Source organism: Notechis scutatus, chromosome 2 (assembly GCF_049901735.1).
Source record: "Notechis scutatus isolate UNSWTSFEM ecotype Mainland chromosome 2, rNotScu1.2, whole genome shotgun sequence".
Classification (NCBI taxonomy): Eukaryota; Metazoa; Chordata; class Lepidosauria; order Squamata; family Elapidae; genus Notechis; species Notechis scutatus.
This window is the reverse complement of record NC_142010.1, coordinates 138,896,396-138,913,593: the sequence shown is the minus strand read 5'-3', so window position 1 is coordinate 138,913,593 and position 17,198 is coordinate 138,896,396. Positions and strand designations below refer to the sequence as shown.

General features: G+C 36.8%; 1 protein-coding gene across 3 annotated transcripts in view; it reads right to left on the bottom strand.

Annotated features, from left to right (window-relative positions):
• The window catches only part of VDR (vitamin D receptor), a 96,202-nt gene extending 79,214 nt beyond the window's left edge, over positions 1 to 16,988 (bottom strand). The window contains exons 1-2 of one of the 3 annotated variants that reach the window (XM_087956362.1): positions 16,906 to 16,988; positions 7,909 to 7,989 (exon numbers count right to left, since the gene is read on the bottom strand). The gene's annotated coding sequence lies outside the window, so the exon portion shown is untranslated. Of the gene's footprint in view, positions 1 to 544; positions 614 to 7,908; positions 7,990 to 16,766 lie in introns of those variants that run through there. The other 2 variants (XM_026677317.2, XM_026677318.2) reach the window with 2 other exon arrangements.
• Between the last annotated feature and the right edge of the window lie 210 nt (positions 16,989 to 17,198).

Sequence of the window (17,198 nt, the reverse complement as noted above, 5' to 3'; positions counted from 1 at the left end):
ATCTTTTGTATTAAATAAAGCTTTTTAAAATTTTAAAAAAGAAGTATGGTATCAGGCTAGAAACAAACAAAAAATCACGAGTTCTAGTCCTGCTCTAGGCATGAAGCCGGCTAGGTGATTTTGAGCCAGTCACTCTCTCTCTCTCAGCCCTTGGGAAAGAGGCAATGGCAAACCACATTGGAAAAGCCTTCCTAAGAAAACCGTCTCCAGGACTTCAAAACTGACATGAAGGTACAATGTGCCCTACTAGCAAACTTTTAAGAGGAAAAAGTACCGTAAAAAATATGTTTATCTCTGTTTTCAAATGTTAATCAATGTTCAATGACAAAGTTAATCGCTACAACTATTACGCTACAATCATTTGAGAAACATTTAAATCTACCTTCGCTTTCTGAAGGCTTGTATATGGATCATATTGCTTTTTGCCAGCATTTAAATACCTAATCACACAATGAGAAACTGAACTTTATGCATAAGTTAAAATGCTAAAGGTTTATATTGGAGTTTGATTTCAGTTAAACTAGAAACAAGATTAAAAACTTACCTGCAGTTTGGCACGGGACTTAGGCACACCTCCTTTGAACTGTGCATTCAGTGAGTGACTGCTTGATCCCACTGAACAGGCAATTTACATTCTGTTAAGAGTATCTGTCACATGACTCAGAGGCATGGCAAAAAGCACTAGCTTCCAATTGCTATCTTCTTTTCCAGCATTGCTTCTGAGGACATTAATCTGGTTCTGTTATGCTCAGGTTGCATTTGATGTAAGAATCCCCGTGCTTTTATTCACCCACTCCATAAACAGCATTATAAAATGAAGACACTCTTGTTTTTTGGGGGGGAAAGTTTATACAAATACACAAGAACACATGTGCATTCTATACTGTAGTTTTCTAGGTTTCTCCTGATTTAAATGGGCTGAATTTAAAAAAATACAGAAACCGAATTTCTAAATGCATGTTATCAGCAGCAATGATCATACTAAAAAATGTTTTTATCCCCTATCAAAAGCTGTCATGCATTTTGGTTAGCTTTGTCTTTAAAGACAGCAAATAAATTTCAATGCAATTGTTATCAGAGCCTGTGAAACTTCCAAATAAATCAAATTACTTTTGAAGTTTTATCTCTATTTAATGCCAGGAATTACTCAACAAATAAGGGGGGCAAAGTTGTGCCCATAAACACTTCAATAGATCACAACATCTGTTGTGTTGTGAATCCTAAATGCATTAGTCATTCATTAAAACTGCAAGCCATGTTATAACCCGTTTTAACAAGTATATCTTGCAAAGCAAGGCTCTTGTCAATATATATACACTTTTCCATATACCAGCTTCTTTAAGAGCAACATTCTATTCCATATCCCATTCTTGATATGTGCTGCAAATCTAACAAATGCCAAATTTTGAACTTGATAAATCGTTTGGCAGGGATAGTTGTTTTAAGAGGAAAAAAAGATTAATAATAGTACTACAATAATTCTTTGCACATTCCTTTGGTCTCTCCAGTCATGGCTAAACATTATATAATTATATATAAATACAGACACACAGTGAAATTCTGCCTTTTGTTTCAACAGTGAGAGTTTACTTTTGGATTCAATATTCTTCCTAGTCCCATAATTAAGGTTAGGGATCCCTTCCATTTCACAGAAAATCTTGCAGTTTTTTAAAAAAAATTCTTTAGCAGCTCTAGGATTCATTACTACTCCTAATTACAGAAAGCAGGTACGGAATATTGAGTGCTACCCAACTGTGTAGAAAGTGCTCCTTCCTGCAAAACACAGAGCCCTGGTTTTTCCAATAATTTAAACGTTATGTTTTTTTTTTAGGAAGCTGAATCAATGTATTTCTGACCTTCAGTTCATTGGAAACAATAATAAAGCCGGTTTCAAGAACATTTTTCTTTCGAATGACAAAGTTTCCAAGAATAGCAGGCTATTTTCTCACTGGAAAGATTTCTTGCCCTATCCCACCTCCTAGCTTCTGGGCTCAAGTTAGCCATTACAGCAGCTGTAATGAAATACACCCCTCTCCCTGTTCCCTAGTCACCGGCTTATTCCTTAGGGTTTCTCGCTTCCCGTATGGATTGCTCAGAGCTTATCGCTAATCACTCCCTGGATCAGCCTTTTTTGTTGCTGCGCCTGAAAAAGCTCTTGGTTGTAACACTTCTGACACATTACCAGGTTGTTTTCACAACTGCAGAAGCTTCTTAAAACAACAGTTAACTATGTTCTAGATGAGCGGGAAGGATTGGGGAAGGGGGGGAGGTCAATGGACTTTCCCACCCTTATATTTTAAAAATGTCTTTCTTCTACACAACTTCCTCTAGTCTAAAACAACCTTTCAGATTCCTTAAAACACACACATACATATACAGGTAAATACACATTAAGATAAATCCTGAAAAAACATGGATAAGGTAGAAAGAGAGGCAGCAGTTTTGTTTTGCTTTATGTTATTGTTGTTGTTGTTGTTATTCTTATTCTTCTTATTATTATTATTGAACACAAAGTCAGAGGAAAGCTGCTGGGAAACTCTTTGCACGCTCCTGTTGGTAAGCCGGAGAGATAGAGGATAAGCAATGATTGGCTTATGGTGTCTTCTGAGAATCCTAAACTTGCAAATGGAGATGCACAACAATGCTCAGAGTGTGCAAACTGGGAAAGCAAACGCAGAAGGTTTCAAAGCTGCTTTACACAGAAACACAGATACAGTGCAGCTGCATTAATTTTAATCAGTTTTCCTCCACAGGCCCTATTGATCATTGTGTTTATCAGTGGCACATTATGCTTGTGTCAAGGTATCTTTTATAATAAAGATGCACATTTTCCTTTTCTTTTAAAAGCATCGCTATTCTATTCTATTTATTTTTTTTAAAATCAAAGACAGCATCAGAAACAAGGATATTCACAGCACTTGTGTGTGTGAAAGTTTACCCGAAAATTACTTTCTCTCCACAAGGAGAAAGATTCAGGAACCTTCTCCATGAGCAGCTAAAATAAAAAATGGTAAAGTCCAAAGCGGGGGTGGGTGGGTGGGTGGGTAGTGTGGAGTATGTTAAGCACTCCCTCATTCCTGCTATTTAGTCTAACTGGAACTCTAGTTCTTTTCAAATTAACAGAGTTGTCTAAAACTTGTAATACTGATTCTTTGTGACTTTTCCCCCCAAGCAAAATGTCAAAATTTCTTTGTTAAAGAAAACATATTCAGTTTTACAGGACACTATTCAATTTCAAATTGCAGCTCCAAGAAATAGCAGTGATCTTTTGCTTACGTGTGTTAAAAGAAAATTCAGAATTTGCTCCTGGATTCTAGTATCCAAGACTGAGTTGAGAGGAACACCCTATCACATAATTTCTTGTGGGGCATCTAAAAAATCTCTGCCTTTTCTTATGTTTTCAGAGTTATTGCCATAGGTCAATATAAGGTAGTCCTTGAATAACAAGAGTTCATTTAGTGACCAAAGTTACAACGGCACTGAAAAATGTGACTTTTTCCATAGTTACCACCATAGCAGCATACCTAGGCTCACATGATCAAAATTCAGATGCTTGGCAACTGGTTCAAATTTATGACAGTTGCAGTGTCCCAGGATCATGCAATTTTGCAATCTACTGACAAGCAAAGTCAACGGGGAAGCCAAATTCACTTAATAACCAGGTTACTAACTTATCAACTGCAGTGATTCACTTAACAATGGGGGGGAAGAAAAGTCGTAAAATGGGGCAAAACTCATTTAACAACATACATTTTAGTCTCAATTGTGGTCATAACTCAAGGACTTCAACGCCAGAGAAAATGCTGGGATGAAAGAAGGAAAGCAAATCTGTACATCAACTGGGATCCCATCTAAAAACACACATCATCATCATCCTCATCATGGCCAATGGTAACTTATTTAAAATATGCCACCTGTTACCAGTCCCACCTCATTAAGGACCATATTACATAAAGCATACAGCATACATGAATCACTGTGCATTATAAATTCAGCCCCACTGAATTTGGAATACTGGTTAGGTAACAACACTAGATTCTGTGTCGTGTTCATCAAAGAACCCATCAAAGAACTGATCAATTTTAAATTATGGGATCAATGAGAATGAAATCAGTCAGATGGCCTAAGTAAGACATTATGTAAATTTGAAATCTATTTAGAAACAGCTTCTGGACTTTATGCTCAAAACAGAAAAAAAAATGAAACTTTGGTCTTAGGTTTAGATGACTTGATTAACTTTGTTGTTATAGAAATGGCCTGCATCTACTAAGAAATGTAAAGCAAAAAGGTGGGGCTATAACTATACTTTGTATTCCACTGAAAAAAGTTGAAGTCACATTTTTTCCTTTCCTTTTCTTTTTGCCTTGCACTCCTTTTCCCTTTTCCCCTTTGATCTTTATTTCCATTTTTAAATACAAACTCCATTTACTGCTCCTTTTTGCCTTTTCACTTTACCTTTTTGTATATGGCTGTAGTGAGATCACTAAATAATTACTTTTATTTTCACGTAATTTTTTGAAATCTTCCATCAACAGAATGGAAAGTCATGACTATCTCAAATCAGAGCCTACTGAGGAATTTGTCTGTACATGTTGCCACTTAAAAATTAATTTTTTTGGGGTGGGGAAGTAAAAATATTAAAAACAATAAAAGTTTCCTTTTTGTGGGTTGACAGGGTTACTAGAAACAAATGGAAGATGATATAATCCAGGCCCTTTACAATTTTTTTTTAATAAAGTAGAACTATTATGCAATATTAAACTTCATCCAGAAGAACCCATCATCAGATTATAATGTTAAGACTTTTTCCCTAAGAAGCAATTGAAAACTGGAATAATTACAATCTAAAATACTGTCCTTATTTTTTTTAACCACTTAACAGTTATAAACAGATTCTTTACATATACTCCAAGGTCAGGAAAGTAACAATTCTACTTCATGTCAATTCTACTCCATGTATAAAGAATCACAATGAAGAAATATACCAACAAAATCTTTAGATTCTAAGCATTCTATGCCCACCATAATGCTATATTACAGACTGTTTTAACTTCCAATGAATACATACTCATCTCAAATAACTCCCTATTTAGGATGGGAAAGCATGCCAAGAAAAGATCAGCTTCTCCCCTTGGAGGCATTTTCCTTTATTAATAGAAGTCCCTATTGCAACAGAAATAGTTAAAACTGATGTCCCAGTTATTGTCATTCATCCTAGAAAGAGGTAACTGACCACAGTAATTCTAATGAAACACGGTACATTTATGTGTGTGTTTGCACATAAATGTCAGTGCTTAATCAACACCGACTATCTCCCACAAATCTTGAAACAACTTTCAGATTTAAAAACTGCTGAATTCTGATAATTTCCCAAGCTAAGCTGACAGGTTTTGCATGACACATTAAACCTGGCTGGCAGAACTGAACATGCATGCCGCCTTCTTATTCCAAACCTTTATAGCGCCTTAATCTTGGTGGTTATTGCTTCTACAGTTAAGTGGATGAGAAGCGGCTGCTACTTTAGGTGAACCTGAAGTGGAATTTAATATTATAGTTCAATACTATATTATAGGTTTCAATTTCTGAAAAAATGCTAACTAGAACAGGTGAGAATTCTGTATTTACCACGCAGGAGTCTCTGATCATGTTTAAGGCACCACATAGAAAGTATTAAGGTTTAATCAAGCTGATAGGTTTAATATGACAGGTAGACTCTCTATCGAAGCCCTCCTGGCTAAAAGACAGGATATAAACATCTGGCGAAAAAGTCTCAGTTCCACAGAGACTACCTTAATTAACTTAATCAGTAAATTGTCAGCTAAGGTTCTTTTCCAAATGAGGTGAAGCAAATATTAAGCAGAGAGATTACTGGTTTAGCAATAGAGCTGTATTATTAGACTTTCTTCCCAGGAAATAAGTCCTGCCCATAGGCAAAGCACTTCTTTATTTCCTATTGCTTTTTAAATTATTTGGCTGTTTTGTCTTTACAAACTACTTACAAACTATATTGCTGATGTTGAAGTAGTTTCTTATTATTTTTGTCTTAATACTACTCTGTGAACTATTGTATAAGGCAATATAAATAAACAAAATAACCCTTTATTCAGTGGAAGGTTCTTTGGGGTAGGTGTGTATGTTAGATAGATTGCACATTGTTCCCTATAGGTCAGGGGTGTCAAACTCAAGGCCCGCGGACAGGACCTGGCCCACAAGGCCTCCCTGGAAACAGAGAAGGGCCAGCCTGCAGTGGCTCTGCCAATGAAAACCAAGCTCGGGAGGGCCATGCACAGCCCTCCTGGACTCCGTTTTCTCTGGAGAGGACTGCAGGACATTGAGCTGGCCATGCTCATCCTGGCCATGTCCACTCGGTCCCCTGTGGTCTAACACAACTCTGATGCGACCCTCAATGAAATCAAGTTTGACACCCCTGCTATATCTCAACCTTTTCTATACCCCGCACCCCTAGAATGGTTCTGATATATTCTCGCACCCCTTTAAAAAATAATTATATGCATATGATTATACATGTAGAAAAAGAGAAGACAACAGGGGATACAAATGATGAGATGGTTCAGAAACATTTCATGTGAGAAACTCAGATAACCGGAATTCTACTTAAAGAAAAAAAAAAAGAAAATGCGGGGAAATGTGATGAACCCCTGGATATCTTTTATGAAATTCTGCAGCCTTCCAGCTTGGAGGGAGAAGAATAGGGTTGGTTCCTCTCTCAAAATATTAGGTTTCAGGGTCATCCAATCAAGCCAGATTGAGAACAAACAAAAGAAAGCGTAATTATGGATTTTTTTATCACAAGATGTGGTGATGGCTGCTAACTTGGATGACTTGAAAAAGGGAATGGATAAAGATGATATGTATACCACATGCTCTTATTCTTGAGATTTGTCATTTAAGGATTAAGAACAATATGCAGTATCCAAAAATCAGCTTCAGTAGAACCCTGTAAGGAGAGGAATGTATCTCCACTTTGCAAACACCCTAGGGATTCTTGGTTGGCCAATGCGAGAAACAAAATGCTGAACACAAGATGCTTCTAGCTTGATCCAGCACATGGGTAATCTTATATTAGGGAGGAACATTATAGCCAACTATGCCACTAAACAAATATCTGACTTATGTGTGATGGTGTTGCCATGTTTAAAAGAACAGTTTGCTCTTGCCCCCCACCCCCCAATTCTGCCATCATTTGTATTATGGTTTTGGGCATCATTCTTGGTTCAAATGTTAATATATGAACTGTTGCGTTAGTCTCTGAGCTTAATACAACAGTAAACTAATCATATATCTTTTGGATTCTTTGAATGAAGGAAACAGGATAAATTGGATCAGCTCTAATAAACCCTTGTCTTTATAGATGGCTTTTACGAAGTGATGAAAACTCATCATTGAATCAGTACCAGAATTAATTAAATCTAAAAATATGGATTGCAGTTAGAAGAAAGGTGCAAATACTTTCATATATTTTTTTAAGAATAGGCTGGCGACATTTGAATTTTTATTGTTTAACTTTAGATGTAAGCTGTTCCAAAGATCACTCCTGAAAAAGTATAAATATTTTAAAGAAATAAAAGAATAGAATAAAATAAAAGAGTAAATCAGCTGTCCAACAAATATAATACACCTCTAAATAAAACATATATTAGCCAAAGAATACAGATCCTTCATTTCAGTCAGATCCATCTGTAGCCAAAGGTCAGCCAAATTACACAAGCACACCCTCGTGTTCCTTCATATATGCTGTTGTGGTTTGTTTAGAAAATTATACAGAAAACACCAAAGCAGAACACGCAAATAAGTTGCCCTACTTTTTACGGTATGCCCAAAAAATACAAAGATCATTTAAAAGTTAACCAAAATAACAATATAATTCATAATGAAATATATACTTACCGATATTATTTTGAAGCTTTGAAGAAGAGCTGTAGTAAGCCACGTGCCAATCTAATCTAGTGTTATCCAAGGAGGCAAATTCTGAAACCACAAAATATAAATCAGACATGTATATCACCAGTTTTCAGACAATATTAAGCTGGAACAGAGAGTTCAGGTGAGCAATTCAATAATAAAAATAAGAACATGGATAGGAGCTGTCCAATACAAAATGAATCAGTTTTACTTACTATAATACTCTACAGGTCGTTCTTGATTTATGGTCACAATGAAGCCCAGAATTTTGGTTGTAAAACACTGTTATTGTAAATCAAGGAAGCACATGACTGACTTGATTTTATGACTGTTTTTATAATGGTTGTAAATCAAAACACCATGGTCATTAAGTAAATCATGTGATTTTGAAACGAACAATGTGGTTGTTAACTGAATCTAGCATACCCAATCAATGTTTTTTGCCATTTTCTAGTGCCATTTTCAAGATTGCCTAGTGTGTTCATGTGACCTTGGGATGCTGCAACCGGGTGTCAATGTAAGCCAGTTGCCAAATGCCCAAAATACAATCATCTGGTCATGGAGATGGTATGGTGCAGGAGTTGTAACTTTAGAGACAGGTTATGAGTAGCTTTTTAAAAGCCCATCCTAACTTCAAATGGTCATTTAACGACTGGTCATAAGTCAAGGACTACCCATATGTAAATAAAACTGCCATCAATTGCATATATGAATTCTGTAGTCGAAAAAAGTTAGTACATTAAGCTCTCTAAACTTTAAATTGAGTCTTTATGAAAGCACACAGAAAGCTTCGTTTCCTTGGATTTTTAAAATGTAACAGCCCTCAATAGGCACACATATTAAATACCTTGCATTTAAAATTTCGATCCCAAATCAATTACTATTTGGGAATGCTTTCATAATGTTGAAATTATTTTAAGGAAAAAGATCACAAACTCATCCAGTTTTTGTTTAGATGTAATGTTACATCTAAACATTATTCTTCATTCAAAATCGTGCAGTCTAGAAGTATATCTTCTCAAGGACACCATTATGTAGGCATATGTACATTTACAAGCAATTTAGACATGCCCGCTGACCCAACAAAGTGAACTATAGAGTTAATAAATAAAATAAATATAACGTTAAACCTTTTGTTTACATTGTAGAAGGCTCCTTCTTGATTTTTTTTAAAATTCCTTTATTCCTAAAATTTAAAGTTGATAAGGACTGGCAGAAAGTGGTGATAGTGAGATATTTAAACAAAAATCTCAGTTTATAGAGATTACTAATGGAAAAGGTTCGGATTTTTTTTAAAAAAAACAATATAATTAGAACAGAAAATGAATTCCATCATTCACAGATTGATTTTTTTTTCTAAATATCAATTCCCCAAGTCACCAGACTCAATTAAGTAACAGGATAAGACATAATTGCCATAATTATGAGTTTGTCTTGCTTACAGTTAATATGGCACAACTTAAGTCACTCCTTGCTATTTGCCTCCCTATCTATTAGGTTCCCAATGTCATTGTACTTGGCATTGTAGAATACTTGGCATTGTGGAGTATTCATCCAAAACTGATCCCAAAACTTTCCGAGATGCTTAATTTACAAGACAAATTTATATTTCAAATTACAATGCATGTCAAAAAGCTATTTCAAAAAACTATGTATCAAAGTAAATTTAACACCTTTGGCAGCCTTTGCCCTGTCTTATCAAGTTGGACTTTTGTTCTGGCTTATCTTACCATTTATATTCCTTAGAATCCAAACAAACAATTCCTTTTTCCATTCCTAAAAGTGCAGAAAGTTCCTGATCTAATGAACAGCCTGTTCACTGAGACTATAAGAAGTGCTCATAAAATGGGAAAATGCAAACAATTAAAACGCTTTTCTCAATAAAGCAAATAAATGGGTGCCCAAATTATACACATGTATTTTGCACCTGAGTACAGGTGTCCTCAAATTATAACCACAATTGAGAGTAGAATTTCTGTGGTTAAACAAGGCAGTTGTTAAGTGAGTCACACCCAATTTTATGACTTTTTTGCCATGGTTGTTAAGCAAATCAGTTGCAGTTGTTAATACCATGGTTGTTAAGTGAATCTACTTCCAGTTGGAAGTCTGCTCGGAAGGTCACAGATGGCAATCACACAATCTGCAGTCATTAATAAATGCCAATTGGCAAACCGCACAAATTTTGATCATGTGGTCACGGGGATGGTGTGACAGTTGTAACTGTGAGAACCAGTTGCATGTCTCTTTTTTCCGTGCTCTTGTAACTTCAAATGATCACTAAATAAATGGTTGTAAGTTGAGGACTACTTGTATACAGAGCTATGTTACCACATACTTCAGCTTTAGATTTATCTAACTAACTGAACCGAATATGACTTATGCTGACCAAGCCAGCTTTTTTCTCTTTTATACAGCTTACAGTACTTGAAAAGATTACTAGACATTGGCCTTGCTCATTTCACATTATACAGGTAGTCCTCGACTTACAACAGTTCATTTAGTGACTGTTCAAAGTTACATCACTGAAAAAAGTGACTTACGACCATTTTGCACACTTATAACCATTGTAGCATCCCATGGTCACGTGATTTACATTCAGATCCTTGACAACTGACTCATATTTATGACAGTTGCAGTGTCCCGGGGTCATGTGGTCACCTTTTGCGACCTTTTGACAAGCAAAGTCAATGCGGATTCACTTAACAAATGTGGCAAGAAAGGTCATAAAATGGGGCAAAACTCACTTAACAAATTTCTTATTTAACACCATAAATTTTGGGCTGTTGCGGTCATAAGTTGAAGACTACTTGCCTTTATATACAAAGTGAGTGTAGCATATGCATAAAAAGGACAAAAGGGACATACTGTACATAGCACTGACACAGTTGTGTGCACACAAACAGAATTAGAACTTCATTGTTCATTAAGTCATGTTGTAAGTTGTCAAAGCAACAAAAGACCAAACCCCAACAGTAATTGACTACAAATATAATAAATTGCAGAGACAGCAAGATTTAATTGTCAATAAGACAAAGTGGAAATTATTTAAAACTCTCTTTGTGCAAAGTGGACTGGTTCCAATAAGTATTATTCTTTCAAAGGAATTACAAAAACAAGGGCAAAGTCTCACAAATTTGGCTGAATTTTAAAACATTAAAAACTTTAAAAAACAAATTTTGGAATGCTTGCTGGCCTTATTCTAAACTGCTGGTGAAATATGATTCAGAGCTGGAACGAATTATAGACTGTATTGACTAAATGGATGAAGAATTTAGACAGAATCAGAGATAGGCAAAACTAGCAAATAAAAAAATTCTAGATTGACAAAGTTAAATGCTGTATCAGATCCTGGTTATGATCTATAGAGATTTAGAAAAAGTAGAAAATTCCAAGTATAATTTTTAAAAGTCTAGCAGTGGGACTATTGGTGATTTTTATTTACCCGAAGTTCAAATCCAGAGACTAAGTACACACATGTTAAAATTTAATGATGATCCCATGTGCTCTGTGGGCAGTAACTTCTCAGAAGTTTGAAGAGTCTCCAAAATAAATTTGAACTTGGAGAAGAAGTATCTTTCAGAAATAAAACAAATTGATGCTACAACAGCCTATCCTTTAAAGATGAGTCACTACCCAATATTTAGTGTGGGAGGACAGTATTACACTTCAGTATGAGAGAAACACAAGAGGGGGGAAGGGAGGGAGGGAGGGAGAGAGAGGGGGGGAGAGGGAGAGGGAATGAATTGTGCATATTGCAATATTGTAGTTAGCTAGGTTATTATCTCCATAGTACCTACATACATACTTACACCACCTACCCATCATGCTGTTACTTTTCATCATAAGTAACATGGTGCAATGCCACAGCAACAATAAGCAAAATTATTAAAGGAAGGAAATAAAGAAAAATGAAATCTGAGTCAATCTGGTTTACATCAGCACCACTCACTAGACTGCTCTATATCTTTCTATCCTGCAAAATCATCTTTATTTTCACTGCATCCATATGCTGTTTACTTGGCAGTCGTTTGTTCTTTAAACTTCTTGCCTCCTTCTTCTGGAGGATCTCATCAACTAAGTTTGAGTTTCTCATCTTTGCCTTCCTTTCACTTGTCCATATATTCATTTTATGATTTGACCAAACCACTTTAATGTAGTTCTTCTGTACTGGTCATCTTTTTTATTCAGTCTACATTTATTCAATACTAATTAATGCATCCCTTCTTTGGCTCATTTCTACTTCATTCAACTTGATTTTATCTTTCTTTGACATGTTTAATTCTCATATAATAAAATGGCCTTCTTTCAGCCATTTTTGGTTCCCTGCCTCATATTTTACTTTTTTTCTTCAATTTGATATACCTTGCAATACTTTTCACCAGTCAAACCCAAGAGCTGTGGTGGTGCAGTGGTTTAGAATGCAGTATTGCAGGCTAACTGCCCACATTGCCAGAAGTTCATTTCCTTTGATTCTGTACGGCTCAGCCTTCCATCCTTATAAACCGCTTAGAGAGCGGTATATATACTATGAAGCGGTATATAAGTCTAAGTGCTAGTGCTATCTTGATCTTTTGGTATATTTAGTTTCACATCCATACTAATTGCATTATATATTCACTTTCAAATTATTCTGCATCATCTACATTTATACACATACACATTTCCAAGCACCACACAAGCATTCTTTATGCATTTATCCATGATTACATGACAACACATACTATCACACACCCATCTTACTTCTGCTTAGTGTTGAAGCATTCATTAAGCATTTTCATTTGTTCTCATCAATATTTTTTATTTAACAAAGTAGCTGGCCAATTAAAACTATGCACTGTGCTATTCTTAAACAAACATTAGAGCTGGGATTTGGCCTTACTGCTGCGGCTTTTTAATAAGTAGAACATTTTTTTTAAAGAATCTCGGTCCAAAGCATTTGACTAAAATATGAGTGGATTTTTATCTTCTTCTATATGGAGCATCAGTCAACTTTTCCTTGGAAGTGTAACGAAAGAGGGGAGAATTACAAAAGTAAATTATAATATGCAAGGGAGAGGCACTTCCTGGAAAAAGAGAAATGTTGTGTATGGGCACATCTTGGCATATGCATAAAAGGTTTATTAAAATTTGGCCAATAAATTAACTAATACTGCCTGTTGAAGTTTTAAAGACCTAATTATCATTTCCAACACAAAGAATGACATACAAAAAGTAATGTGTAAAATACTTTGCTTATTTACATGAGTACTCTTTGGGGAAATTTTAAATACAGCAGAACTGGAAAGATCTAAGGCCAACCAAGAAATTAATAGGAGAGCAATAATTTGACTTTAGTTTTCAGAACCTTTATTAGACAGCCAGAACAAAAAAAATGATGAAAACATGTTTACAAGCAAACAACCAAGTTCAGAGAGCACTAAGACCTCTACAACTTGAGGTATTAACTGGAGGAATTAATCAGTGAGGGGAAGGTTTGTTTCAAGTAAAAAATATCTGAAGAGAACAACTATGAGGAAAGATAGCATTTAGGAAAGCTTTATGGTGCCTCTCACTTTCTAAATGTCTGTAGCCTTTGCAGTATTGTTAGCTGGCAAACAGATGTTGGGAGGGAACTGGACTAGTATGAGAATGGTTAAAAGAAAAACTTCAGATTCTTTTGCAAATTTGCATCAGGAGATTCCACTTGTTGAAGCAAGAGATACTTTTAGTATAGTTCTCCATACCATGCACATCAAGGTGATATACAACCACAAAACCAATCCTAATTATCATGAAGAATGACAATTCATGATAATAAACCAGGAGAATAAACCAGAAGAGAACCAAATACAACTTTGGGAAAAGAAAAGCCAGTTAATAAGTATTAATGAAATGCTGTTCACATTGTGTGTGATGTCAGTTGTACTAGTACTTCAAACCCATTGTTTAATCTGAAACAAGATTAGCCAAAGCTCAACTCTGAAATATATGATGCAATATGAAATAGCTAGCTCGGCATATAATGAATCTAAATTGGAAAAAACTAACTTGAATTTTATCTTCAGCTATAAAGTTTACTGAGCTAAATGATCCTGAGTCAACAAACTGCTCCCATTCTAGCCTGAAGATGTAGTTCCATGGTGTATGGTATTCTGAACTTATTTAAAGGAGCAGGAAAAGAAAGGAAAAAGAGCAATTACAGAAAGCTGCACAAGTCTCTAGGATTCAGGGTGAGGTACTTTTTAATCTCATTTTAAATCATTTACACTGCTTTTAAAAATTAAGCATTTCTCAAATCTTGTAATTTTTCTTTTCATAAGATTCTAGGACCACGGAGTTGGAATGTAGACTATGTCACCCATCAAGCTTAACCTTCTGCCGGGGTGTATGTGTGTTAAAAATCCAAATTACTGGCCATCCTATTTCTAGTTGAATATTTCCAGTTATAAGACAATCACCACATCCACAAGATCATAACATAGGCTTCCTGTATCACAATACTTTTAAAAGCAGGTATGTAGAACCACAGCATGCACCATTCCATATTTTATACATCAATAACACTTAAAATACGCTAAATAAGTGATAATTCAAGTTACTTTTCTTTGCAGTTCAGTTTTTTAAAAATCAGTAAATGACACCTTAATAGTTTTTGGTGCTTTAGAAAGAGGTAGACAGCCATTTTCAAAAGGCTGAAGAAAACAACAAAGGCAGGATAATTAATAATCATCTCTAATTCAATTCTGGTCCTTTAAGCAGGCAGACTGGCAGGTCTGGGGGTCTTGTTTACACTTTAGATGCACTAGAGAGCGCAGAATAGGATCAGTACACATGAAAAAAGCCAGATTCCTGACCTCTCATATGTCAAAGGGATCTTTCTTCTTTTTGACCCATCAGGCTTATGTGGTGGCAGCAATCAACCATGCCCGAGACTATATCAAGGTGACACTGTAGATATTTAGAACTTATCCAAACATATTTTGGGGAGGGATCAGGACAAGCACCAGCAATTAACTCAAGGTGGTGACAATCACATAAAATGTCACACGTTATTCTCAGCCCATTTCCTTCTGAGTCCTTTACGTGTTCTGGCATCACTGGGCTATCTCCGAGTTGCTGCTTTAAAGCCTGTCCTCATTCTTCTGCATTATGCCATATGCTTTTCCCTTCTTCCACGTAAGCACAGTGCAGATACTTTTTTTCTTCCATGCCATCACAACTTTTTTGGGTGAGGGTATCTTTGAGTTAGTTTTTGACTTCTAGTGACTGCTTGGACAAATCCTTGCAGTTTTCTTGGCAACAATTTTCAGAACACCCTTGCCTGCTTCCTAGGGCTGAGAGAACTGGTCCATGGTCACCTAGCTGGCTCCAGGTCTACAGCAGGATTAGGACTCAGAATCTCCAAGTTTCTAGTCTGGTGCCTTGACTTCCACACCATACTAGCTCTATCATAACATTACCTTCATCTTATCCAGTTCAGATATAGGTTTACATTATCCTTAACTGTATAAGGGTAAAAAAAGTTTTCCCCCCCTCATATTCAGCACCATCCAGAGTCATCCATAAGGTGTGTAAAATTTACTTAGGCTTTGTCACCCATTACCTTAGAAGGAAATCAGGTGACTATAGTGGCTGGGAAGAGAAACAATAGGACAGACATTGACAACTGGGTAATAAATATATAATTATAGTCATAAAAAACAGCTGGGTGACTTTGGGCCAGTCACTCACTCTCAGCTCAACTTCACAGGGTTGTTGTGGGGAAAATAGGAGGAGGAAGAGGCATTGGATATGTTTGCCATCTTGAGTTATTTGTAAATAAAGGCAGGTTATAAACAAAGAAATAAAAATAGTGTTCTGCCAACCGTAGGATGGACAAAGAATCCATCTCAGCAAACAGGGAGAAGACAGTCACTGCCTTATTTCTGATCCATGTCATAACTTTAAGATATTTAAACCTGTCAATATCGTGACCCCACCAACTGTAACAGGCCAAAGCAATATTACTGTCCACGAAACATCCAACTGCACACATGTAAGGCTGACATCAGACAGTAAGTGGTGAAAACTAGATCCTAGAATCTAAAAATTGCACATACTTTCATAAAAAATGTTTAACAATGCTTATGGATTATAAGATAAAGAGTATCTCCTCACATCCTACTTGCCCTTTTTGTGTAAGTCACATGCAAACTTGATGAACTTTAAGAAAAACTTTGTCACTATCATATAGTTCCACTTACGGAATATTAGCTTCCTGTTCTAAAATTCTAATTCCCTCTGAAGAATTCTGAAGAAGCCGCAACTTTTTTTTTCTTTTTTTCAGCATTGGTTAAAGTAGACAAGAATGAGAAAAACCCCTTTCAGGGACCAAAAGAAGCTAAGTCTCCTTAGATGGGATAACATTAAAAAAAATCCCTTCCTGTCATCCTTTCCCCCCACCCCCTCTTTTTAACCAATTGTTTCCCTTAGAAATGAAAGCATCTCCAACTTAATAAAAAAAGACATTCACACCAAGTAACTGTAATATTAAGTTGTTTAGCAAGCGGGTTGGGGGAAGGGATGCATATGGTAGTGATAACGAGCAAGGCCTAGAAAAGATTTTTTTTTAAAGCCTAAAACAGCCTCATATCTTTTATTTCTCAGTTCTTTTTTCTCCCTTTCTCCAAGTCCATTTCAGACACCCTCTTTTCTTGTAAGGAAGGGTGCGATACGAAGATTCACACGTTTCCCTTCCCAGCCATACGCACGACTCCCTCCGCCCTTTTTGGGGGGGGGGAGGCATTCCACTTTGATCACTTCAGGACAGGAATCATAACCCAGTCCTGTGAAAGGCCAGCCTCCCTGTACCGTAATTCCCGTACCGTCACGCGTTCACAAGACCGCGAAGCTCGCGGGCTCTCCTCATGCGCACACACAGACACGCGCGCGCCCGCCACCCCTTCTCACGCCAAGCTCTCTGCCCCGCGAGACAACGGAGGACCCTCTCACTTAGCCCAGTACCTGAGTTCCCCGTCCCGGTCCTCTGAACTAACCGTCACCTCCCGCCACCCTATCCCGTAACCCGCCTATTAACTGGAAACCACCGTCTACTCGACTCCGCCCCGCCGCCGCCGCGTGTGCTAATTTCCCTCAACGCAACCAATAAGGGGCGGCGCTCCTCTCTCCCCCACCAATAGATTGTCGCGGTTACCTGGTTCTAACCCCGCCTCTTCGTGGCTCTCTTCCTTCGCCTCACAGGGACGGCTCGTCGCGCTCCTCCCGCTCCCCGCCTGCACGTCAACGGGCAAGGTGAC